At 44.8% G+C, this 26,728-nt stretch overlaps 1 protein-coding gene, 1 long non-coding RNA gene and 1 pseudogene across 5 annotated transcripts in view; 2 read left to right on the top strand and 1 right to left on the bottom strand.

Moving 5' to 3' along the window:
- The window catches only part of LOC105496471 (nuclear receptor coactivator 5), a 30,027-nt gene extending 29,690 nt beyond the window's left edge, over window positions 1-337 (bottom strand). For 3 of the 4 annotated variants that reach the window (XM_024797497.2, XM_071079207.1, XM_011766926.3), the window contains exon 1: window positions 188-333. The gene's annotated coding sequence lies outside the window, so the exon portion shown is untranslated. Of the gene's footprint in view, window positions 1-187 lie in introns of all 4 variants that reach the window. The other variant, XM_011766925.2, reaches the window with a different exon arrangement.
- A 368-nt stretch (window positions 338-705) lies between these two features.
- On the top strand, window positions 706-26,169 carry LOC139358443 (uncharacterized). Its single transcript, XR_011613288.1, has 3 exons — window positions 706-777; window positions 15,970-16,104; window positions 26,026-26,169. It is a non-coding gene; the product is annotated as an uncharacterized lncRNA (long non-coding RNA).
- Window positions 8,826-9,919, top strand: LOC105496536 (large ribosomal subunit protein eL13 pseudogene; annotated as a pseudogene).
- Window positions 26,170-26,728: the final 559 nt, after the last annotated feature.

The raw sequence follows: 26,728 nt of genomic DNA, 5'->3' as shown, positions 1-26,728 counted from the left end.
CCGGAGAAGGCCGCGCCCCGCACCGGGCATGCGCAGCACCGCGCGCACCCGGAGAAGAGCCGAGGCCGTGGCCGCGCGTCGAGTGGGCCTTCCCGCCTCAGCCTCCCCGTCCGGCCAGGCCCCCCGCCCAACCGCCTGTCCGTCAGACCCACGTCTCGGCTGACGGCCACCGCTTCCCGGCACTCACCGCTACCAGCGCGGCGGGCTCCCGGCCGCTCCTTCGCCTCAGGCCCGCCGCTGCCGCCTCCGCTTCGGCCCACCTGCCCGCCGTAGGACAAAGGCGCCACCAACCGACCGGCGCGGGCACGAGGCAATGGCGGCCGGGCGGAGAGTGGAGATGGGGGCAGAGGACGCGCACGTAGCGGCAGGCGCGGCACTGTCGCAAGACCGCACGTGTTTACGGCAGGGCTGAGTTGGGGCGTCGATCTCCTTGGCAATGAGGGCCGGGAAGTGGCTCTCGGGCGGGAGTTGAGAACGCAAGAAGTTGCCTAGCAACAGCGTCCTAGGCTGAGGATGGGCCCCATGGTGGTTCCCCCAGTCCCCGCCCCAGAGTACTTTCCTTCTGTTTTCGGAGCACATTCCTTCCTCCCTAACTGTGGGAACAGAACATTCAAATCCCCAAATACCTTGATTTAGTCTTGCATAAAACTGAAAACAAAAATCCCAAATCCCTGTACACCCGTGTATTGGAGAATATATATATATATATATATATATATATATATATATATATAGTCCTGTAATCTCCGGATCACAAGGAACAAAGAGAGCAGAAAGGTAGAGAAAATGTTGTATTTAAATTTGTATTTAAATAGGCTCTGTACTCTTATTAGTTTCACTGACAAGCGGCAAAAGGTTTCTGGAGATATAGTCACAGGTTCTTCTTGAGTTATTTGTTCTTGGAATATTCGTTCAAACGTCAAAAATTTCCCAGAATGTAACTGTTGACCGTGAAGCCTGTAAAATGTTGTATTGTTCATTTCATCACAGGGAATGGGATTTGCTCACACAATAGTAAATGCACTCTATTAATCACAGCCGTAGCTATATGAATCAGGTACTCTTTTATTAGAGTTGGAAACGCCTCAAACTCCATGGGGTCTAGTTTTTCTCCTTGTGACTATTGCCTGCTAAGAAAAAATGGTGCCTGGGGAATTTAAACACTACAAGAAGCCAGATTTCTTTGACATCTACCCCCATGTTCACTCCACTCATTTATTCACTGAATGTTTATTACATACCTACTAGGTAGCCCTATACTTATTATATGCCTGCTTGTTAGGCACTATTCTGAGCAAATGCAGACCCTTCTCTGCTACCTTGGAGATTACAGTCTAGTGAAAGATAGCATTAGGCAAATAATCACACTTGAGTGTGTGATTGCAAACTGAGATAAACGCTGTGAAGGAAAGAAATAGGGATTCTCAGTGGGTGTAACTAGAACTTTACTCACAGGCAAAGTGGGTTATTCCAATTCCCACTTTGTAAGACTGTATGAAATTAGAAATAAAGGCATAAAGTCTGTCAAATAATGGATACCCAACAAATGTTCATTCTTATTCCTTCCCCTCCAATATAGATCCTAATACTATGAAAATTTAAGAAGAATCATATTAATTAGATGATTAAGATAACCAAGCTTAGGGAAAAATGTTGGTTTAGAGATGATTGGCAGTACCTCAAGTGGGTAGTGGACTTTAGCCAAAAGATGTATTCAGTGACTTGTGTAGTAAGTGTTTAAAGAGTGTTTTCTATACACTTGGTTTTGTGGAGAGTAGAGGGTAAGGTAGACAAAATCCTTGTGCTTAGGGAGCTCATGGCCTATTAGGGAATACAAGCAATAAACAAATGATAATATATAATGTTTGATGAGTATGTTTGATAGAAGAGCAAGTTAATTTTATGAAGAAAGATTCTTGTATGGAGGCAGGTGCTCAGGACTTGGTGACTTCTCATTTAGATGTTTGCTTTACATAATAGGTAACATCTATTGTGTGCCTACCATGTGCTGAATCCTTTACAAATATCATCTCATTTAATCCTCACAATAACCCTATAATATACATACTATATTCCTATTTTACAGATGTGGCAATTGAGGCCAGTTAATTTGCTTATGGTCCCACAGACAGTATGTGGCATGGCCAGACTCAAACCTGTGCGGCCTGATGCCCAAACATGCTATTTTAACCACAAGTGATATTGTCTTCTGGGATGAGAAGTTCCCTTCCAAGTCAAGGGGTACCTGATTGGTGTATAAGCCTCTAACCCTTCAGAGGTGGGCACCAAAGTTTGACCAGTGGGTAAAATGAAAGTCTGCTACGATGGAGGCCATCTGATTTCTGTCAGATGGATCTTTGAGCTCACTGGCTCTTAAAATTTGGTGTACAGTGGGTTACCCCTTACTGTAAGGGAAGAAAGGTATAGTTTAATGTGTGGCCAGTACTAAAGAAAGATTGTGTGTTTCCTAGAACATATGAAAACTTGGCCTTGTGATTTACAGGACAGCCAGGAGAGGGCAATTAGCAATTCCACTCAAACAGCAAACTGGAGGGGGCAGCATTTGGTGCTTAGCAAATACCTGTTGAATGAAGAAAAAAAAAATTAAGAAAGGAAGAGTAAATTCAATACCATATTCAATAGTGGAGAAATTTTTTTTTTGAGATATCAATTTGGTTTTATTTTAATCTGGTATTTTTCTTAGTATTTCAGACTGCTTTATAGGATGAAGCCAGACACGTTTAGGGTAATTAAGTGATGATTAAAAAATATCTAGGCAATAGGCTCAGGAATATCCCAGGAGGGAGAGCCAGAGGGCCTATGGTAAAGAAAACATGTATTTTTTTTTTTTTTAAGACAAGATTACTGCAGAGAATCAGAAAGTAAGATCAGAAGGCAATCTTGAGTAAAACCCTTCCATTTCGACAAATGCAAGGCATAATATAGCCTCTTAAAATTTTATTTTTGATTTTTAAAAATTAATTAATTAATTAATAGAGACAGTCTCACTCTGTCAAGGCAATCAAGCCTTGACCTTCCAGGCTCAAGTGATCCTCCCACCTCTGTCTCCTGAGTAGTTGGGACTACAGGCATGTGCCACCATGCCGGGCTTTTTTGGGTAATTTTTGTACAGGGTTTCATCATGTTGCCCAGGCTCGTCTCAAACTCCTGGGTTCAAGTCATCCTCCCTCTCGGCTTCCCAAAGTGGTAGGATTACAGGCGTGAGCTACCCCGCCAAATCTCACTTTTGTATTGGTGATGAACAGGCTGGCATAAAGACCTATTCTAAACACCAGCAGCACTCAGATGCAGCCTGAGTTTGCAAAAACACTTTCAGGAATACTTTGCATATCATCTGACACGACCCAAGAGAGGAGAAACCTGTACTTAAGAGTGGCTGCGGCCGGGCGCGGTGGCTCAAGCCTGTAATCCCAGCACTTTGGGAGGCCGAGACGGGCGGATCACGAGGTCAGGAGATCGAGACCATCCTGGCTAACATGGTGAAACCCCGTCTCTACTAAAAAATACAAAAACAAACTAGCCGGGCGAGGTGGCGGGCGCCTGTAGTCCCAGCTACTCGGGAGGCTGAGGCAGGAGAATGGCGTAAACCCGGGAGGCGGAGCTTGCAGTGAGCCAAGATGCGGTCACTGCACTCCAGCCTGGGCGACAGAGCGAGATTCCGTCTCAAAAAAAAAAAAAAAAAAAAGAGTGGCTGCTTTGGTGACAGAAGTCAGAATAGAGGTTAACTCTGGGGGCATAGATTGGGGAGGAGCTTGAAGGAAATTTCAGGGAGATGGAAATGTTCTATATCTTGATCCCATAGTGGTTACGTGAAATATACACACAGGTAAATGTTTATAGAGTCATGTGTTTAAAATTGTGCATTTTTTTTTTTTTTTTTTGAGACGGAGTCTCGCTCTGTCGCCCAGGCTGGAGGGCAGTGGCCGCATCTCAGCTCACTGCAAGCTCCGCCTCCCGGGTCTACGCCATTCTCCTGCCTCAGCCTCCGGAGTAGCTGGGACTACAGGCGCCCGCCACCTCACCCGGCTAGTTTTTTGTATTTTTTAGTAGAGACGGGGTTTCACCATATTTAGCCAGGCTGGTCTCGATCTCCTGACCTTGTGATCCGCCCGTCTTGGCCTCCCAAAGTGCTGGGATTACAGGCTTGAGCCACTGCGCCCGGCCAAAATTGTGCATTTTACTGTATGTAAAGTATACGTCAATAAAAATTTCATTAGAAGAAAAAAGATGAAGATTTTGAAATCAAAATGATTTGGGTTCAAATCATAGCTCTGTCCCTTAATATAGCTATGTGAGTTTGGGTCTTCTTTCGTACATTTGATATGTATTGAGTACCTCCTAGGTTTACCATGCTAGACACAAAGGACACAGCAGTTAACAAGAAAGTGATGGTCCGTGCTTTCACAGAGCTTCAACCAAGCCACGGGTACCTGTCTTGAGAATAGTGATACTAACACTTTCCTCATGAGGTAATTGTGAGGATTAAGTGAAATCATGCATGTGAAGTTCCTGGAATATAGTTGATGCTCAAAAACAAACAAGCCCAAACATCTTATTTTTTTATTTTTTTGAGACAGAGTCGTGCTCTGTCGCCCAGGCTGGAGTGCAGTGGCATGATCTCAGCTCACTGCACACTCCGCCTGCTGGGTTCACGCCATTCTCCTGCCTCGGCCTCCTGAGTAGCTGGGACTACAAGCGCCCACCACCACACCAGGCTAATTTTTTGTATTTTTAGTAGAGATGGGGTTTCACCATGTTAGCTAGGATGGTCTCCATCTCCTGACCTTGTAATCCGCCCACCGCGGCCTCCCAAAGTTCTGGGATTACAGGTGTCAGCCCACCGTGCCCAGCCTCCAATCACCTTATAGAGTGTGAGGAACCTGATGTTTAGGTTAAGTGACTTATCTAAAGCCATACATTTACTAAGAAGTCAAGTGGAAACTAGAACTCAGAACCCAAGTCTTCATTCAAAGTCCTATATTTTTTCAATTACAACCACATTTTCCTGTTACATCTTTCATTTGTATGAAAGGAAAACACTTTACATCCTGTGCACTATGGCTAATGTTTATAAAGATCCCTGAGTGACACTGAGGTAGAGTTGTCAGATTTAATAAATACAAGTAAAATAAACTAAACATTTTGGGCCGGATATGGTGCCTTATTCATATAATTCCAGCACTTTGGGAGGCCAAGGCAGGAGAACTGGTTAAGCCCAGGAGTTTGAGGCCAGCCTGAGCAACACAGAGGGACCCCTGGCTCTACAAAACATAAAAAAACTAGCCGGATGTGGTGGCATGCACCTGTAGTCCCAGCTACTCAGAAGGCTGAGGTGGGAGGATTGTTTGAGCCTGGGAGGTTGGGGCTGCAGTGAGCCATGATCGTGCAACTGCACTGCAGCCTGAGTGACAGAGTGAGAACCTGTCTCAAAATAAATAAATAAACAAAAATTACATTTTTAAAAAAGTATGCCCCATGCAATATTTTGGACATATTTATACTAAAAAATTATTTATTGATTTTCTAAAATTAAAATTTAACTGGATGTCCTGTATTTTTATCTGGCAACTGTACACTGAAAGAATCATTGAATTTTAAATAGATGTTTCTTCATTAGAAGCGATCTTAGTTTCTTTTTTTTTTTTTTTTTTTTGAGACGGAGTCTCGCTCTGCCGCCCAGGCTGGAGTGCAGTGGCCGGATCTCAGCTCACTGCAAGCTCCGCCTCCCAGGTTCACGCCATTCTCCTGCCTCAGCCTCCCGAGTAGTTGGGACTACAGGCGCCCGCCACCGCGCCCGGCTAGTTTTTTTTTTTTTTTTTTTTTGTATTTTTTTAGTAGAGACGGGGTTTCACCATGTTAGCCAGGATGGTCTCAATCTCCTGACCTCGTGATCCGCCCGTCTCGGCCTCCCAAAGTGCTGGGATTACAGGCTTGAGCCACCGCGCCCGGCCAGAAGCGATCTTAGTTTCTAACAGATTCAGGTAAAGAAAAAGACTGAAAAACACTTAGAGGTTGAGGTGCTTGTTTCTTTTCTTTTTTTTTAATTTTTGAGACAGGGTCTCCCTCTGTCACCCAGGCTGGAGTGCAATGACATGATCAGGGCTCACTGCAGCCTCAACCTCCTGAGCGCAGGTGATTCTCCCATCTCAGCCTCCTGAGCAGCTGGGACCACAGGCACACACCACTAGGCCTGGCTAATTTTTGTATTTTTTTGTAGAGATGTGGTTTCATCATGTTGCCTAGGCTGGTCTCACACTCCTGGGCTCAAGTAAGCCTGCTTCCTTGGCCTCCCAACATGTTGGGATTACAGTTGTGAGCCACTGTACCTGGTCTGGTATCTCTTAATTTAAGTTTTTAATTATTATTTTTCTGGTTACATATACAGGGACAGAGATTCTGTGACCCAACTTCATCTTGCCATCTTTACCCAGAACTTTCACATTACCTCATTTACACAGAAACCCTGTGTGATGAATGCTAAATGATTTAAACTTTAAACATTCCTTAACATTTCAAACATACATCACATACATACCTTTCTACTCACCACTGTGATTAAACAAATGTAAACGCTTTTGCTAACGTCCTTTAGAAATGAAGTAATATAAAAGCTGGCTGGACGCAGTGGCCCACACCTGTAATCCCAGCACTTTGGGAGGCCAAGGCAGGTGGATCACCTGAGATCAGGAGTTCGAGACCAGCCTGGCCAAAATGGTGAAACCCTGTCTCTACTAAAAATACAAAAATTAGCCTGGCATGGTGGCGTCTGCCTGTAATCCCAGCTACTCAGGAGGCTGATGTAGGAGAATTGCTTGAACCTGGGAGGTGGAGGTTGCAGTGAGCCGAGATTGCACCATTGCACTCCAGCCTGGGCAACAACAGAAAAACTCTGTCTCAAACAAACAAACAAAAAACAGCTAAGACCCTTCTATCACCCTCATCTCCCTCCAGGTAATCACTCCCCTGAAATACATTCCCATGTATATTTTGTACTTTTAATTTAATTTTATTTTTAACAGACAGAGTCTCACTCTGTTGCTCAGGCGGGAGTTCAGTGGTGCTCTTGCTTACTGCGGCAGCCTCCCTAGCCGCCCAAGTAGCTAGGACTACAGGTACACACCACCATGTCTGGCTAATTTTAAAAATTGTTTTTTTGTAGAGACAGGGTCTTGCTATGTTACCCAGGCTGGCCTCAAACTCCTGGCCACAAGGGATCCTCTCACCTTGACTTCCCAAAGCACTGGAATTACAGGCATGAGCCCAGTTATAGAGTGCCCAGCCTATATTTTGTACTTTTATCATAAAAGATATATCCATAAACTGTATAGTGTTGTTTAATAGTGTTTAGGCACAGTTTATATATCCTCTTATGACTTTTTTTAAAAACTGTACTAGGTTTTTAAGATTTAAGTGTGTTGAAACATGTAACTAGTTTACTGGTTCTTAAAGCGTAGTCCCTGGACCAGCAGCATCAGCAACATCTGATAATTTGTTAGAAATGCAAATTTCCACTGAATGAATCAGAAACTCTAGGGGTAGGACCCAGTCATATGTCCTTTACCAAACCCTTCTGATGATTTCGATATACCCTGAAGTTTGAGAACTACTGCTCTACTGTATTTATTTTATTTGTTGTCTAGTATTGTGTTGTATGAATCAGCCACAGTTTATGTATCTGTACTAAGGAAGTTAGGTTTTTGTTTTGTTTTGATTTTTGTTATTGTTGTTGTTTTTGAGACGGAGTTTCACTCTGTTGCCCAGGCTGGAATACAGTGGCGCGATCTCAGGTCACTGCAATCTGTGCCTCCTGGATTTAAGTGATTCTCCCGCCTCAGCCTCTTGAGTAGCTGGGATTACAGGCGCCTGCCACCACGCCAAGCTAATTTTTCTATTTTTAATGGAGATGGGGGTTTCACCATGTTGGCCAGGCTGGTCTCGAACTCCTGACCTCAAGTGAGCCACCTGCCTTGGCCTCCCAAAGTGCTAGGGTTACAGGTGTGAGCCACCACGCCCTGCCCTGCTTCTTTTTACAAATGGTGCTGCGTTGAACCTGCTAGTGCATATCTCCTTGGGTACCCATTTCAGAGCTTTCCAGGATACTCATTTAGGAGTGGAATTGCTATCTTTGTAGTAGATCACATTTTAAACTTTACAAGATTTAGCAAGATTACTCGCCAAAGAAGTATTATTTAAAGAAGTATATTCCTGCCAGCAGTGTGTAAGTACCATTTGTAAATTTCCTTGCCAACTTTTGATATTTTCAGACTTTATTCATTTATTTATTTTTGACTACGATGATGGCTGTGAATGATATATTTGTGGATTTCATTTTAATTTTCTTGAATTGAGCGATATTCAGCACCTTATCCTACAGCTATCCAGGTTTCTTTCTTTGTGAATTGCCTGTTCACATTTCTGGCCCATTTTTCCATTAGGTTTACCTATGGTTTTAAAAAATTCGTTCATAAGAGTTCTTTACGTATTCTGGATACTGATCTTGTGTCCGGATTGAGTCTTCTCTCTGTGGTTTGTCATTTTACTTTGTTAATAGTGTCTTGTCATTCAAAAGTCTTAAATTTTAATTAAAATGTTTCAACGTTCCTCTTTATGGTTCCTATGTAGTGTCTTGTTTAAGAACGCCTTTCCCAGTGTCATATAGATAGTCTCCTTGGTAAATACTACCATGATGTCAATTTGGTAGATGAATCAACTGAGGCACTGAGAACTTAAATGACATGCTCAGGGTCACAGACCACTGGAGATGAGTGACTTGAGCTTTTGGTCCCTGGGTTGCACTGCACAGTTTCAGGACTTTTTGCCATCCTGTTCTCCGGTTTGTTTCACGAGAACTCTTGTCAACCTTTTTCTGTAGGTAGAGAGGGTGTGCAGAGCTCAGAAAGGATGCAGGTTTGGTGCAGTTTTTATTTACTCCATAATGAAGCACCCGTAATGAAGCACCTGGCTCTAGACTTTATGATTTTTAAAAAGATTTAAATTATTTCAAATAATTTCAGATTTACAGAAAAGTTTCAAAAAATAGGATAAAGAATTATCGGCCCAGCATAGTGGCTCACGCCTGTATTTTCAGCACTTTGGGAGGCCAAGGTGTGTGGATCACTTGAGACCAGGAGTTTGAGATCAGACTGGACAACAAAGTGAGACCCCCGTCTCTACAAAACAAACAAACAAAATTACCCAGGTGTTGCTTCCGCTTGGCTGTTTTCCTGCACAGGAGGGCGGTAGGCACCCATGGTGCCCAGCCGGAATGGCATGATCTTGAAGCCCCACTTTCACAAGGACTGGCAGCGGCGCATGGCCACGTGGTTCAGCCAGCAGGCGCCGAAGATCCGCAGAGTCAGGACCCTGCAAGCCAAGGCGCGCCGCATGGCATCCGGGCCCAGCCAGCCCATCGTGAGTCGGTACCACACGGAGGCAAGCGTAGGCCGGGGCTTCAGCCTGAAGGAGCTCAGGGTGGCCGGCATTCACAAGAAGGTGGCCCGGATCATTGGCATTTTTGTGGATCCGAGGAGGTGGAACAAGTCCACTGCTGTCCCTGCAGGCCAATGTACAGCGGCTGAAGGAGTACCTCTCCAAACTCATTTTCTTCCTCAGGAAGCCCTCGGCCCCCCAAGAAGGGAGACAGTTCTGCTGAAGAACTGAAACTGGCCGCTCAACTGACAGGACCGGTCATGCCCACCCAGAATGTCTACAAGAAGGAGAAAGCTCGAGTCGTCACTGAGGAGGAGAAGAATGTCAAAGCCTTGGCTAGTCTCCGCATGGCCCGTGCCAATGCCCGGATTTTCGGCATATGGGCAAAAAGAGCCAAGGAAGCTGCAGAACAGAATGTTGAAAGAAAAAATAAAGCCCTCTTGGGGACTTGAGATAAAAAAGAAAAAAAAATTACCCAGGTCTGGTGCGCGCCTGTAGTCCCGGCTACTCGGGAGGCTGAGGCAGAAGAATTGCTTGAGTCCAGGAGATTGAGGCTGGGCTGAGCCATGATTGCACACTGTACTCCAGCAGGGGTGACAGAGTGAGACCCTGTCGAGATAGAAAAGGAGGGGGAGGGGAGGGGGAGGGGAGGGGGAGAGGGAGGGGGAGGGGAGGGGAGGGGGAGGGGAGGGAGAGGGGGAGGGGAAGGGGAGGGAGAGGGGAAGCCGGGTGCAGTGGCTCACGCCTGTAATCCCAGCACTTTGGGAAACCGAGGTGGGTGGATCAGAAGGTCTGGAGTTGAGACCAGCCTGGCCAACATAGTGAAACCCCGTCTCTACTAAAAAAAAAAAAAACAGGCCGGGCGCGGTGGCTCACGCCTGTAATCCCAGCGCTTTGGGAGGCCGAGGCGGGGGATCACAAGGTCAGGAGATCGAGACCACGGTGAAACCCCGTCTCTACTAAAAATACAAAAAATTAGTCGGGCGCGGTTGTGGGCGCCTGTAGTCCCAGCTACTCGGGAGGCTGAGGCAGGAGAATTGCTTGAAGCTGGGAGGCGGAGGTTGCACTGAGCCAAAATTACACCATTGCACTCCAGCCTGGGCAATAGAGTGAGACTCCGTCTAAAAATAAAATAAATTAAAAAAGAATTTTTGAATGTCCTTCACACAGATTCCCCAAATGAACATTTCAGTTTGTTCTATAACTCCCCTTCTACCCATCTCTTTCTGTTCCCCTCTCTCTGACTCTTGCCTAATCTACAGACTTCATATGCATTTCACAAATGGTCCCAGTAATGTTCTTCAGAGCAAAAAAAACAGTGTTTTTTTCCTAGTCCAGGATCCAATCTAGGATACATGTTGCCTTTAGTTTTCAAGTCTCTTGAGTCTCCTTTAATCTACAACAGTTCTTCAGTCTTTTTTGTCTTTCATGACCTTGACATTTTTGAAGAGTACAGGCCATTTATTTTATAGAATATTCCTCTTTGGGGCTTGTCTGATGTTTATTCATTGTTAGATTCAGGTTATACATCTTTGGCAGGAGTGTGCAGAAGTGATGTTGTGTCCTTCTCAGCCAGTGTTTGTTCTAAACCCTTTTGACTAGAACCCCCTGAAGCATTATGTGCATAGATGCATTTTTTTTTTTCCCAGGCAAAGGGATTAAAATCTCTTATATACAATTCTCAGAGGGCTTACACGACCTAGTAAGAGCCAAGACATGGCCGGGCGCGGTGGCTCATGCCTGTAATCCTAGCACTTTGAGAGGCCGAGGCGGGTGGATCACCTGAGGTCAGGAGTTCAAGGCCAGCCTAGCCAACATGGTGAAACCCTGTCTCTACTAGAAATAGAAAAATTAGCCAGGCGTGTTGGCATGTGCCTGTAATCCCAGCTACTCGGGAAGCTGAGGCAGGAGAATCGCGTGAACCCTGGAGGCAGAGGTTGCTGTGACCTGAGATAGCGCCGTTGCACTCCAGCCTGGGCGACAAGAGTGAAACTCTGTCAAAAAGAAAAAAGCCAAGACATTCCACATTTGTCCTTGCAGGTCTTGGTGGAAGTCCTTGGTTAATAGGGCCGTCTGAAAGAGGCTAGGAGACAGGCACCGAGAGTGGGGGAGAAGAGGTTTCTGCATCACTTTACAGGCTCCACGACCTTCTGGGACCTGCCTATGCTGCCCCAGGGAATTTATCTAGTGTGCCATGCAAACAGATATCCCACCCTCCAGCTTCCTTGGCCCAAGTTTATTGAGGGAATTTACCATTTATGAAGTCTTGGTGGATCAGAACATAAATGGTGGAATCTGGATGGTCTATGTTCACTTCTTTCTCCACCACTTCCTAGCTGGGAGAGCTTTGGCTTTAACCTTCCTGCATCTCACTTCCTTCATCTGTAAAAGGCATGTAAGAATAGTCAGAAGGTCAGGATGAAGTAAGCTAAGTTAAATGAGGTAGCACATATCACTCTTAGAATCATGCCTGGCTCATCGTGTGGGCTCATTAGCTCATAGATCTCACCTTCTTTAGGTTCACTTGATGACATCACACTTTGTGTCTTCCTATAGATTTGCTTGTGCTATTTGTTAGACCATTCCTAGAAAGCAGAGGCCCTTGGGTTTTCATGGGCTACTCTGTTGACAGAGGGAATAAATTTCACTGATCATTGAGTGATCATTGAATTCTGGTCGCCTAGGACATTGGAGTGGGGGTGGAGGGGACTTTGTTGAGACCATATCACAAATTTCTGGTGAGCCCAGTAGAACTAATACCTTCTCAAAGCAAGATTCTGTAAAACACAGTGAATCAGAATGGAACTTCACATACTTGACAAGCTCTGTTGTATGCTGATAGAGGTGGTTCAGAGAGTTGTTGAAAGACTACCCTAAAGTCCCTCCCAGCCAGTAGAGAGCTTCTTTGGCAGGGTTACCTGGCTTGAAGCCCAGCCTTGGTGACACCTACCATGTCAGTATAGCTCTGTACAACTGTGGTAGTCAGAATAATGACTCCCTGAAGAAGTCCACGCCCTGATCTCTGGAACCTGTGAATATGTCACCTTACACGGCAACAAAAACTTTGCAGATGTCATTGATCTTGAGATGGGGAGATAGTCCTAGATTACTTAGGTGCACTCAATGTAATCACAAGAGTTCTTATAAGACGGAAGTAGGAGGCTCAGAATCAGAGAACATGTGATGACAGAAGAAGAGGAGGGAGGGAAGGAAGGAGGCGTGGGCCAGAGAAGAGAAAGATGCTACACTGCTGGCTTTGAAGACAGAAGATGGGGCCACGAGCCAAGGAAAGCAGGTGGCTCCTAGAAGCTGGAAAAGGCAAGAAAACAGATTCTCCCCCAGGCCCCCCAGTCCTGATCCATTTTTGACTTTGGACTTTCTTCTCTCCAGAAGACTAAATAAATACATGTTTTCCTTTCCTAATTTTACCATGACTTTCTTTTTTCCCTTTTGATAATTAAATCTTTAACCCAATTAAAGTCAGTTTTGATGCATGATGTCATGGGTAGGTGTAATTAGATTCTTTCTCCCTTTTAATAATTAAAACTTTAATCCAATTAAAATCAGGTTTTTTTTTTTTTTTTTGGTGATTTGTTTTGTTTTGTTTTGTTTTTTTGAAACAGAGTCTCGCTGTTGCCCAGGCTGGAGTGCAGTGGCACGATCTCAGCTCACTGCAACCTCTGCCTCCCGGGTTCAAGCAATTCTCCTGCCTCAGCCTCCCAAGTAGCTGGGACTACAGGCACACACCACCACACCCAGCTAATTTTTTTTTCTGTTTTAGTAAAGATGGAGTTTTGCCGTGCCCAGGCTGGTCTCGAACTCCTGAGCTCAGGCAATCTGCCTGGCTTGGCCTCCCAAAGTGTTAGGATTACAAGCGTGAGCCACCGAGCCCAGCCTAAAATCAGTTTTGATGCATGATGCCCTAAGTAAGTGTAATTAGATTATCTCTTTCTTCAAATAATACTGCTCAACCATTTTTGTGTTTCTTATTTACCATATACATTATTTTCTACAGGAGGATCAAGTTCAGGGATACCAATTGTTTATATAGCTGTCTCTTTTTGAGGCATTCTGTACTGTTTCAATTATGTTACTCTAGATGGAATGTATTTAGATATTCTGTTTCCAGAAGCCATGTAAAGTATACTTGTGAAAATATTTAAAGATAATTATCTTTAATGTAGGTAAGCGAATCTTGTTTGTGCTACTCAAATGACCAGATTCATCTGATTAATGCCCTCCTTCACCTGAAATTCAAAGGATCCATTTTCCAATTTGCCTACAAGTGTTGTGGTATGTAAATAGAATGTGACTCTAATAATCATACAGAAAGGTAAAGGAAAATGTCAGAGTCAGGCAGGTCAGCTGAGTTGGTGGCTCACTGTTTCCTGAAGTTTTTTATTCATTGAGTCCAGGGTAGAACTTGAGAATATTTATTTATTTATTTTTTAAAAAAACTCTCTGAGGTTTGCAAATCACTGGGCTGGTTTACAAATTAAAACTGCAGAGATAAACTACCTAAAAGCTATTTTCCACGTGTCACCAATTTTCAGGGTCCCTCACAAATAACCCAAATAGAGAATGTTAAATCTCCCTTATGAGGGTTAGAAGTGGATAACTGGCCAAGTCAGTAGAGACAGAATTTGAAGGATAAGTTTTCCAAATTCGAAACTTAGTGGTGTTAAGTAACCATTTTATCCTTATTCATAGTTTCTGGAAATCAGGGTTTTCAGAGGGGCTTGGTTAGGCAATTTTTCTTCATGTAGTCTTAGGGCCTATCCACGTGGTCTCTCTGCACAGGCTTGTGGAGAGAGGGCTTCCTCACTTCATGGCGGCCTCAGGGCAGTTGTGCTGCTCACATGAAGCTCAGGGCTCTGAAGGAGTGGTTAAGAGAACCAGGCAGGAGCTGTGTTGCCTTCTATGACAGTTTCAAGAGTCACAAAAGCCTGGCCAGATTCAAGGGAAGGGAGCGTAGAACCCCATCTCTCAATGGGAAGAATATCAAAGTCCCACTCTGAGATGTGGTTGTGGCCATCACTGGGAAATGCAGTCTGCCACAGTGGAGTCATCTGTTGCCCCCACATTCAGTGCACCAGAGCCTTTCTCTCAAATCTTTCTCGAATCTGTCCACTTCTCTATGTATCCCTGCCCACCAGTAGTCCAAGCCATCATCATCCCTAGCTTGGACCCCTTTGACTGCCTCCAAACCAGGGCCCCCGCTTCCACTTTTCTTTCTCTTCAATTTTTTCTCTTCTACAGCTAGAGTGATATTTCTATAAAACAAATTTAATTGTCCTCCCCATTGTTCTTAGAATAATAATAAAGCTGCCTTCAAGGCCCTGCAAGATCTAGATACTTTCTGCCTTCCAGACTTATCTTACCCCACTGTGCCCCTTGCTTTCCAACCTGCAACCCCATCGGTATTCTTTCACGTCCTACATCCACCACGTTCTTTCCACCTCAAAGCCTTTGTACCTCCCATTTCCTCTGCTTAAAATACTTTCCCAGCCCCTTTCCTACCTCTCCCCGCTCCCTCCTCCCTTTCATCTCTTTAACTCCTACTCCTCCTGAAGAATGAGTCTTTGCAGATATAATTAATACAGGGTCATACTGCATAAGGCGGGGGAGCCAATTCAATGCTGGTGCCTTAATAAGAAGAGAGAAATGTAATTGAAATCTTACTCCCCTGCACTCAGAGTAGAGAGGGAGTATGGCATGGTAGCTAGGAGCACAGACTATGGATTCAGACTTCCTGGCTCTAAATCCTGGCTCTACCATTTACTAGCTGTGTGACCTTGGGGACGTACCTAACCTCTCTGTGCCTCAGTTTTTTTCCTTTGTAGAACAAGGATGGTAACAGTAGCCGTCTCAAAGCATTGCTGTGAATGTTGGTGAGTTAACGTAGGTCAAACACTTAGAAAAACGCCTGCCACTTAGTGCTAAATAAGCTTGGCTGGTAGTTGTCATCTTGTTACATGCTCTTACAGAATGGTGCATTTCTCCTTTCTACCATTTGCCCAAACAGAGGCCAGATAATGGGATGTGAAGAGATGTTTCCTATTGTCTCCTAATCTATGACTTTAGACCCACAGCTGAGGATAAATGGGTGCTAAATATATTATGAACTTTAACCTGGGGTTCATGAACTTGGATGGAAAAATTTACTCCTTTGTTTTCGTTGACCTCTAACTTAAATTAAGCATTTCTTTTGATCGTGAATGTAGGCAATAAACTACAGTAGTATTAGCAGGGCCTGCTACCTTGTCACCAATAGAAGGCACAGATATTTCTATTTGATATTACACCAGAGTTGCTGCTGCAGATGTCTCAAATTATTGTTTGCACACATCATTACTTTGAAATTATGGAGGTTTTAGGCTTGCCACTAGAGCTTGTTATTTAATCCATTATTAAAGAGGCACATACATGTATATCACATACTTGTCTTAATATTTTGATGACTATATTTCAATATAACTGGTCTTCTTTATAACTCTATCATATTTTACATTTACAAAGATTTTTCTGAGAAGAATCTGTAGGATTCTCCAGATGGCCAGAGGAGTCTACAACACAAAGAAAACTTAAGAATCCTGTTTTAAAGAAAGTAGCCAACAACTTAGGTGAAAAGCTCTTTCAAGGGCATATTAAGAGGTGAGTGCTTTCTTTGAGTCAGCCATTGTGCTGAGGACTTTATATGTATCTTCATTTAATCCTCCCAACCCCCTTAGAAGTAGGTATTATTATTTATTCCCATTTTATAGATGAGAAAATTGAGGGTCAGAAGAGTCGGCATATTACCAAGGTCACAGAGTAGTATGTTAGTGGCAAAGTCTACGCTCTTAATGATTTCAGTGTCCTGCTTCTCGTATAAATCCTTTGAGTCAGCCGGGTGCGGTGTCTCTTGCCTGTAATCCCAGCACTTTGGGAGGCTGAGGTGGGTGGATCACGAGGTCAGAAGTTCGAGATCAGCCTGACCAACATGGTGAAACCCCTTCTCTACTAAAAATACAAAAATCAGCCGAGCATGGTGGTGCGCGCCTGTAATCCCAGCCACTCAGGAGGCTGAGGCAGGAGAATTGATTGAACCCAGGAGGTGGAGGTTGCAGTCAGCTGAGATCCTGCCACTGCACTCCAGCCTGAGTGACAGAGTAAGACTCTGTCTCAAAAAAAAAAAAATCCTTTGAGTCTTTGCCACTACCCTGCAATGTAAGTACCTCATATGTTCATTTTACAGATGAGGAAACGGAGACTCAAAGAGGTAGAGTCATTTTATTTCTCACTGTTAAGTGATATAGTCAGGATTTAAACCCATTTCTGTGAGACTACTAAACCCATGTGTTCCATTGTTATTACAGATACCTGGGTTAATTACAGGTATCATGGAAATACAGCCTGGGAGAGCTGGTGGTTTATCCGATACCTTTCTATGCCGTCCATCAGGATTAGGTAGTTTGGAAAGAAATTATTACTTTTACTGTTTTTGCTGTGGGGTGACAGAACTGTGCGGGGAACGTCTTTATGGATATGAAATTCACGTCAGCATTTGGAAAACTAAATTAGCCACTATTGTCTAGACTAGGGAGTTAAAAGTAGGAAGCAAGAGATAAAAGAATGCATGGGTAGGAAGTTCTGTGTTGGCTCATGCTGAAATGGAAAGAATCATTATTTTGAAACCATTAATGATGAACTTGGTAAGGATCAAAATAGTCTCGTGACCTGTAAATCTAATGAAATGAAAATGAGGTAATGGTATGTTTTATAACCGTGGAGGATCTGAGAAGCCGGAAATTATCTCAGCGTGAATACTATAAGAGAAGAGGGAACAATGGAAGCCATCTAGAAAAGGATCTTTATTCAGCTTTATTTATAGCAGGTATTTGTCTTGTCTTTCAGTACAGGGATCACAAAGGGGTTTGTTTCACCTTGCTGGGTGTATGAAAATACAGCGGTTGTCACAGTCCCTGCTGCTTCCTTCCATGGAACTTAGCACGTACAAAGGAGGGAAAGGTGGAGGCCTATGATGAGGGGGATGAATAGCTCGGGCTGGGAGGGGAGTCTGAAGGTAGGAGAGACTGGGGAGAAGAAAAGAACTAAGAGAGATTCTTTCCACCATTGCCCGATCCCCTTTCTCTAATTTTTCACTTTTTTTTTTTTTTTTTTTTTTTGAGACTGAGTCTCGCCCTGTTGCCCAGGCTGGAGCGCAGTGGCGCAATCTCGGCTCGCTGCAACCTCCACCTCCTGGGTTCACGCCATTCTCCTGCCTCAGCCTCCAGAGTAGCTGGGACTACAGGCACCTGCCACCACGCCCGGCTAATATTTTGTATTTTTAGTAGAGGCGGGGTTTCACCGTGTTAGCCAGGATGGTCTCGATCTCCTGACCTCGTGATATGCCCGCCTCCGCCTCCCAAAGTGCTGAGATTGCAGGCGTGAGCCACCACGTCTGGCCAACTTTTTACTTTTTAAAAATATTTCTTTTAACAGAGATGGGATCTCACTATGTTGTCCTTACTGGTCTCAAACTCCTAGGCTCAAGTGATCCTCCCTCCTTGGCTTCCCAAAGTGCTGGGATTACAGGTGTGAGCCACTGTACCTGGCCCCAACCCTGTTTGTCTAGACCTGAGCTATCTAACATAATAGCTACTAGCTATATGTGGCTCTTTACATTTGATAAAAGTCAATACAATAAGACCCCCACTTTTATGGTGGTACTAGCCACATTCCAGATGTTCAACAGGCATATGTAGCTAGTGGTAGCTACTGTATTGAATGGCATAAATATGCTATGTTTACATCATCACAGAAAATTCTACTGGATAGCACAAATAAATACTCCAATCCACGTAGATGTTTAGGAGTATTTAAAGCCTAGGACAAGGGAAATCCCATGACTGTAACATCCCTGGCCCAAAGGATGACAGAGCGTAGAGTCTTTGAAATGGGGCATAAGGGTCCCAGTTTCCTGGGTGACCTTAGGCTAGCTACTTCTTTTCTCTAGAACTCAGTTTCCTAATATTAAAGAGTAATACCATTTTTTATTAGACATTATATGAGAAAAATCACATGGTTAACTTAGTCCTTATAATAACCATGTGAGCTCTTAGGCTCATTTCGTAAAGAAGACACTGGAAGTTAAGAATATGCTCAAGGACACACAGTCAGTAGCAGAATCAGATTTTGGGCCAGGCCTATGACTTCAGAAGTTACACTTTTACTCATCGAGAGATGCTGCCTCCTGCTGCTAGTTCCTCATTTGTAGATCAAAGTGCCTTTGTTGTATTCTCCCAGAAACAGAAACTGAGACAAAGATTTGAGTGCAAGTAACAAGTACTTTATTTGAGAGGTGACTCCGGGAAGCACTGATCGGGTAATGGGTAACTGAGACAGAGAGGAGAAGGAAGCCATTACAGGATGGGCAAATGAGCAGGTTACACTGGAGGCAACTGTGGCTTCACCTTGACTGGACAGTGTAGAACACATACCTTTTAGTTATCCCAGCTTAGAGGCAAGGGAGCCTGCGCATTGATCCACCAACTCCTCATCTGTCATTGGTAGAAGGCTGCATTATCTCCAGCACTTCTGGTCTGCCCTCTGAAGGGCTAAAAATGCTCTTGTGGCCAAAAAAAGGCTCTGGGGCAGAAGGTCATAGGTGCTTGAGATAGGGAACAGGAAGAGTGGGAACAGTGAATATGGAAGACCTGAGGGTGGAGTGCCAACAAGGTGCTACATGGGGATTGGATTAAGTCCTCTGTCTGCTTTAACCAATTTGTGACTAGTGGTGCTGGTATTAGGTATTTTTACATCAGAAAACATGAAAGCATAATGACTACAATCTACCGGAGCAGGGGTCCCCAACACCCGGGCTGTGGACTGGTACCCGTCCATGGCCTGTTAGGAACCGGGCGCCCAGCAGGAGGTGAGCACCCGGCTAGTGAGCATTACAGGCTGAGCTCTGCCTCCTGTCAGATCAGCAATTGCATTAGATTTTCATGGAACCGCGAACTCTATTGTGAACCGCACAGGTGAGGGATCTAAGTTGCGTGCTTTTCATGAGAATCTAATGCCTGATGATCTGAGGTGGAACAGTTTTATCCAAAACCAGGAACCATCCTTCCCAACCCCTCCGTCCATGGAAATATTGTCTTCCACAAAACTGGTCCCTGGTGCCAAAAAGGTTGGGGACCGCTGTACCAGAGGATATCTGTAGGGGAGAGCCTGGAGATACAATTAGACATCTGAGCTGATTTTCAACATGGATGACAGAGTAAAGGGTTAATATTCAGGCTGGGATTTTGTCTAGTTCAGTATTATAACCCCAACAAGTGACCTAGTAAGTGCTCAATGCATATTAGTTGAGTGACTACATGATTGAATAAAATTAATATGAAACAGACAATTTAATAGAAAATGGACAAAGGATATATACAGTTAGTTCACAGAGGAGGAGATCCAAATGGTTGGTAAACATTTGATAGGATCCTCAATTTCCCTAATAATTGAGGAAATGTAAATAAATTGCAGCAAAGAGATATCTCTCTTCACCATCAAATGGTCAAATATTAAAATGAATGATAACATTTAGTACTGGGGAGAAGGCAGACTAAAGGTGCCTTCAAGCATATGAATTTCCCAAGGTTTTTGGAAAGTATCTTTAAAATATCTGTTAGCATTTACAATATAAATACCCACAAATTCCTTCTAGAAATCTATTGTATAGACATAAAAGCACAGGTGCTTAACTATATGTGTGAAAACGCTGTTGCAGCCTGCTTTGCAGTAGAGAGAACCTGGATGCAACCTGAATGTACATCAACAGGAAAATGGTTAAATTGGTTGTGACAAGTCCACACCATGGAATCTCACACAGTTATTTTAAAGAAAGAATGTGTATGATCTGTATCTACTAACCTGGAATTATTTCCATGATATATTATTAAGTGACAAAAATGATTGCAAAAAAAGATAGAGATTCCTTTTCTTATTAAATGAACAAATATATTCTTAAATGTGTAGACAGATACCTATCAGGCTATTATGGGGAGAGAGGTGTAAAGATAGATAAAGAAAAAAAAAAAATAGATGCCAAGGCAGGAGGATTACTTGAGTCCAGAGGTTTTAGGCTGCAGTGAGTTATGCTAGTGCTAAAGTACTGCAGCCTAGGTGACAGGGTGAGACCCTGTCTCCAATAAAAAAAAATAGGAAAAGGAAAGAAAAAATAAAAATAGGAGTTTACAAAGGTGGAAATAATATACATGGTCTAGTGTTACAGGAAAATGTAAAATAGGTAATCTATTTATGCTATCCCTTGGAAAGAAAAATCTGAATGTCCATATAGGCAAGGATTAAAAGGTGGCACATGCAAATGTACAAACAAAAATGCTGATTTGTTTATGAGATGGGACCATGGATTTTTTGGTCTGTAATAAAGCGCCTGTTTCATATTTATCTTGAATAATATGGGAAAGGCTCGATTACTCACTGGGCTATGGCTGCATGAAAAGATACAGAAGTGTATCTCTTTTTTTTTTTTTTTTTTGAGACGGAGTCTAGCTCTGTCACCCAGGCTGTAGTGCAGTGGCCGGATCTCAGCTCACTGCAAGCTCCGCCTCCCGGGTTCACGCCATTCTCCGGCCTCAGCCTCCCCAGTAGCTGGGACTACAGGCGCCCGCCACCTCGCCCGGCTAGTTTTTTGTATTTCTTAGTAGAGACGGGGTTTCACCGTGTTAGCCAGGATGGTCTCGATCTCCTGACCTCGTGATCCACCCGTCTCGGCCTCCCAAAGTGCTGGGATTACAGGCTTGAGCCATCGCGCCTGACCAGAAGTGTATCTCTTGATCCTGATTCCCAAAGTGCTTTTTTCTTTTCCCCCACTAATTCACTGGGAAGAAGTTGCCTTCTAATGGGTCTTTCTTCAGGGCCTGGCATTTTTAAGGCAATCAGAATTTTGAGGATGTTTTCCCTGCATTATTGGGCCAAGAAACTATCTGCCCTCTCTGGTTCTTACGTCTGGTGTGTGCCCAAATTTAGGGAAAGCAAGGGGAAAGGAGAAAAACATCATCCTGCATAGAGAACAAGTTGTGCTGAGTGTTCTGAGGGAACATTGCAGGGCAGATGGATTGTTCTGGATGTTCAGGATGTGTACCCTTTTTACTTGAGGCGAACGAGGGCAGGGGATTTGACAAGGAAGCCAAGGAGGCACAGAATGTGGGGTGTAAGCCAGGTGTGGCCACTCTGATTCCTTTCCCAAGACTTTGAACCTTGAGGGAGTGATGCTCAAGTTCAGGGGCAGTTAGAAATTGTGTTCATTATCTATTGTTGGGTAAGAGATTGACCTAAAACTTAGTGGCTTGAAACAAGAAAACATCTATTATTTCACAGTTTCTGTGGATCAGGAATCCAGAAGCAGCTTAACTGGGTGGTTCTGATTAGATCGCCATTGGGGTCAAGGTGTCAGCTGGGGCTTAAGTCATATGAGGCTTGACTGCTGCGGGAGGGTCCACTTCCACTTCCACTTCCACTTCCTATGTGGCTGAGGGCTGGAAGTTTTGAATCCTTGCCATATGGACTTCTCCATAGGCTGCCTGAGTGCTGAATGTCCTCATGACATGGCAGACAGCTACTTCCCCAGAGGGCCTGGAGGCCACGAAGGGGGTGGGGGAGAGGGGAGTGGAAAGGAGAGAGAGAGCGAGAGAGAGAGAAGAGAGAGAAAGAAGCGAGAGAGAAAGAAGCGAGAGAGAAAGGAGGAGAGAGAAGAGAAAGAAGAGAGACAGAAAAAAGAAGGGAGACAGAAGAAAGAGAGGGAAAGAGAGAGAAGAGAAGGAGAGAGAAAGAAGAGAGAGAGAAAGAGAAGAGAGAGAAAGGAGAAGGAGAGAGAGAAGAGAGAAAGAAGAGAGAGAAAGGATAAGGAGAGAGAGAAGAGAGAAAGAGAAGAGAGAAGAGAGAGAAAGGAAAGAGAGAAAGTAGGAGAGAGAGAGAAGAGAGAAGGAAGACAGAGAGAAAGGAGAGAGAGAAGAGAAAGAGAAGAGAGAGAGAGAGAAGAGAGAGAAAGGAGAGAGAGACGAGAGAAAAAGAAGAGTGAGAGAGTGCACACATAAGATGGAAGCCTCAGTCCTTTTATTTTTATTTAAATTTTTTTTCTTTTTTCTTTTCTTTTTTTTTTTTTTTGAGACGGAGTCTCGCTGTGTCGCCCAGGCTGGAGTGCAGTGGCCGGATCTCAGCTCACTGCAAGCTCTGCCTCCTGGGTTTTTACGCCATTCTCCTGCCTCAGCCTCCCGAGTAGCCGGGACTACAGGCGCCCGCCACCTCGCCCGGCTAGTTTTTTGTATTTTTTTTTTTTTTTTTTTTTTTTTTTTTGAGACGGAGTCTCGCTCTGTCACCCAGGCTGGAGTGCAGTGGCCGGATCTCAGCTCACTGCAAGCTCCTCCTCTCGGGTTCACGCCATTCTCCTGCCTCAGACTCCCGAGAAGCTGGGACTACAGGCACCCGCCACTTCGCCCGGCTAGTTTTTTGTATTTTTTAGTAGAGACGGGGTTTCACTGTGTTAGCCAGGATGGTCTCGAACTCCTGACCTCGTGATCCGCCCGTCTCGGCCTCCCAAAGTGCTGGGATTACAGGCTTGAGCCACCGCGCCCGGCCTTAAATTTTTTTTCGTAGAGATGAATTATTGCTATGTTGCCCAGCTGGTCTCGAACTCCCTGCTTTAAGTGGCCCTTCCTTCCTTGACCTCCCTAAGTGTTAGAATTACAGGCATGAGCCACTGCACCCGACCTCAGTGGGTTTGTAACCTAATCTTGATGTGACCTACACTCCTGCTGGTTTATGTTGGTCACACAGACCAGGGTACAACAAGGAAGGGGACTACATAAGGGTGTGAAGACCAGGAGGTAGGGATCGTTGAAGGCTGTCTTGGAGGTAGACTGGCACAGAGATGGTTTATAGAACTTTTCTGTGGCAGAGTCTCATCTATTCCCCGCCTCCTGTGGTTTTGCCTGGGTTCCTCCCTTGAGTCTTCCTGTCAGTTCTCTGGGCTGCCCAACACCCTTTCAATAGTGTCCTCTTTTATTTAAGTTCACTTCTATGTCTTCTCTTGTTTGCAAGGACAACTCTGATTAGAACAGGTGCTACAAGAGAAGCCAGTGGTGGGGGAGGTGTGTGGGTAGTGGAGGAAACTCATTTTAGATAAGATGGCCAGAGAAGGCCTCTCTGAGACATGAATGGTGAGGAAGAGTCAGCAGATGAAGGGTGGGAGGAGGGGCATTTTAGGCAGAGGGGGCACCAAGCCAAAGCTCTGAGGTGGAAACCGAGGTTGCCAATGGCCAGGTCATGCAGGCTCTTGAGGTCATGGTAAAAACTTGGATCCTCTCCCCTGCAACCAAAGCATCTCTTCTTCCAGACATCAGAGTCTGGGAGGGCTGAGGACCAGGCTCCAGGCCTCCTTGTGTTGGGATCAGAATCAGAGGAGTAAGTGGTTTTAACCAGATAAGGATCAAGACATTCTCTACTTTGTTCTCCCATCTGTTTTGCTGGCTCTTGGGTTTTCCAAATTTCTGCTTGGGTTCTTTTCTGAGTTTCTTAGTTCCCTTTGATAAATTCCCACCCGATACTGGTGAGCTAAAGGGAAAGCTTTTTGTCCATGGTTAGGCCTGGGAATCCCAGTTAGAGAGCCCTGTCATCTTATGGAGATGGGTTGCTACCCAGGATGGTGTGGGAATGAGCAGGTGGGTCTGAGGGATCCCTTCAGCCTCATTACTCTATAGTTCTGCGTTTATTCAACAAATACCTGTTCAGCATCTGGCAGATGTTCAGACTCTGTGTGGGTGTCAGGTTACAAAGATAAAGGAGACACTGTTCCTCCTCTCCGCAATTCCGGGTTAGAAGTGAGGGATGGCCTGATTCAAAGGCAATTGAGTGCAAATTCCTCGTCCCTTAGGAATCAGCAACATGGCTGACCCACAGCCAAAGCCAACAGGCCCTCTGTACCCTGTATTCTAGGGAGCCAGATAGTTTCCCTCCAGGTTTACTAAACGAGGCAGAACTGGCTCTATACCCACAGCCCCAAATCCCCATTTTCTCTTCCTTGTCCATACAGCAATCTTGGGGAGGGAGGAGGTCCTTGGTTTTATTGAGTAGTCTGGTGTTTATAGCAGAAGGCAATTTCTCCCCTCTCTGTTAAAGGTGGGGTGGCAGAAATTCAAAGGAAGTCCCTTGTGGAGATTGAGAGATGACTGCAAGCATGGGGTTCTGGGATGCTGTTCCCTGATGGGGGGTAGACTGTGGGCAGTGGACTGTGCCTCTCTGAGCAGGGGAGTGGAGAGGTGAGAAGAGACGCATTGTGGTGTAGCTGACTGGATGCGTGAGCTTCTCTAGGTCAAGTGGACATTGCAGTAATTGGCCTGGCTGGAGCACTTTTCTGGTGGCCTACTCAAACAGGTTGACTGCTGGGCAAGAGGGTCAGGACAGTGGCAGGCCCCAGGTGGTGGGGTGAGGTAGGAGAGGTCAAACCTGGGCTGGATGACCCTGTCAGAACTGTGCAGTGGAGAAGCCACTGAGGAACTTACTCATTTGCCCATGAGAAACCATATATGGACACAGGGTTGGGTTTGGGGTGGTAGGGTATGTCTCCTAATCAGACCATCCCCCCACCTCCACCAAGTCCTTTTCCTCCTAGCAGGCAGAGTCCTGGCTCAAGTCAACTCTTGAATGAGTAAAAGAGAAGATAAAATAAGATTTAAATTGAGTTTGAGAATAAAGCTCTAAAGGATGGAGGTTTAACAACAGAAAGTGATCCAAAGTAATGCAGTCTGCCCAAAATGTCATTAAGGGATGGAAAACGGAGATTCAACACAGCATGACTGAAGGCAGAGATTAGGGGAGAAAATCTTCATTATTATGCCCCACGGAGTTGAATTGCCTCAATACACTGGCTCCACAAGTAAACAGAATAATTGAAATACAGCGTGGTCGGGCTAGAGTCTTGCTTGGGTAAAGCTGCCCCAGGTTCTGAGAGAGCACAGGGGGATAGGCTGGTTGTTAGAGAGAGATTTCCAGAGGAGGGTCGCCTGAGATGGACCTTGAAGGGTGAGAAAGAGTTGGCCAGGTGAAAGGAGAGTGGCAGTGGGAAGGGAGCTCTCCAGGCAGAGATGACAGCATGGGACATCAAGGGAGTGGGGCTGGAGCATGAAGGGGAAGACAGGAAGGATGCTTAGAGATGTAGACCAGGAGGCCCATGGCCTTGCAGCTCTGCAAGTTTAAAGAGTGAGGGCCCTGGAGAGCCACTTTAAACCTTGGAGCAACACAATTGGATCTGCATATTGGACAGAACACTCTGGATGCCAGATTCTGGCAGCGCTGTGGACACTGGACCTCTAGGCGTGCTCCTCACCCATTCACCTGGCCCTGTGAACCCACCTCCCTACAAAGGCCATTTCATCTCTGTGTTTCCAAAAGCCTGGCTCCCTACTCTTTTGAATGTCCTTTGCTCCATTCCTATTGCTGAACCCTTCATTGTTCCCTTTTTGATTGGCCTCCAAATATTGCCGCTTTCCCTTAAATCATCTTCTTGCTTTCCTCCTCCAGCACACTCTTCTCAGCTCAGCAAGATTCTAGGCCTTCTCTGGGCCTGTGCCCACCAGCACATGCCTCCTCAGGATATGTATGTACTAAAATATCTTTCCTTTGTCTTATCTGGTCTTCGCCCCATGGGGCAACCCGAAGGCTAACATTTATTCCTTCACACATTAATTTAAGCTGCTTTAATTGCTGCTATGATATGTTTTATATAATATAATTAATGTTTTAATTCTGTGTACTTACTTCCCCAGGCAGTTTTGTGAAAGGCCCAATTTTGGAATCAAGCAAATAAAGAATAAGTAATGGCTGAAATCATTATAGTAACGCCCCTCTCCCAAAGGATTTAAAACCGTACTTGTTTTTTTCAAAGTGTGTTAAAAAGGGAAAATATATTTTAATCTTCTCTTTATCCTGGGCATGTTTGGGTGGCTTTAATGAAGTTCCCTGGACCCTGATTTCAAGAGTTTCTGGCCTTTTGGTATCTGACCACCATCCTCAAGAGGCCACTGCAGCTTGAGGTCTGTGTTGAGATTACCAGCTTTGCACCCCCTGCCACCAACTCTTTTTCATGATGGAGGCTGTACTTAGGATGAGAAGTTGCTGAATCCACTCATTCATTTATTCATTCATTTGACACCCGTATGTTGGTGTCCTATTATGTACCTAGGACTGGGAAAGATCCAGTCCTGTCCTCAGGGAGCTCACAGTC

This window comes from Macaca nemestrina, chromosome 15, assembly GCF_043159975.1.
Source record: "Macaca nemestrina isolate mMacNem1 chromosome 15, mMacNem.hap1, whole genome shotgun sequence".
NCBI lineage: Eukaryota > Metazoa > Chordata > Mammalia > Primates > Cercopithecidae > Macaca > Macaca nemestrina.
Note: the sequence above shows the minus strand (reverse complement) of the source record. Positions and strands in the feature narration are given on the sequence as shown.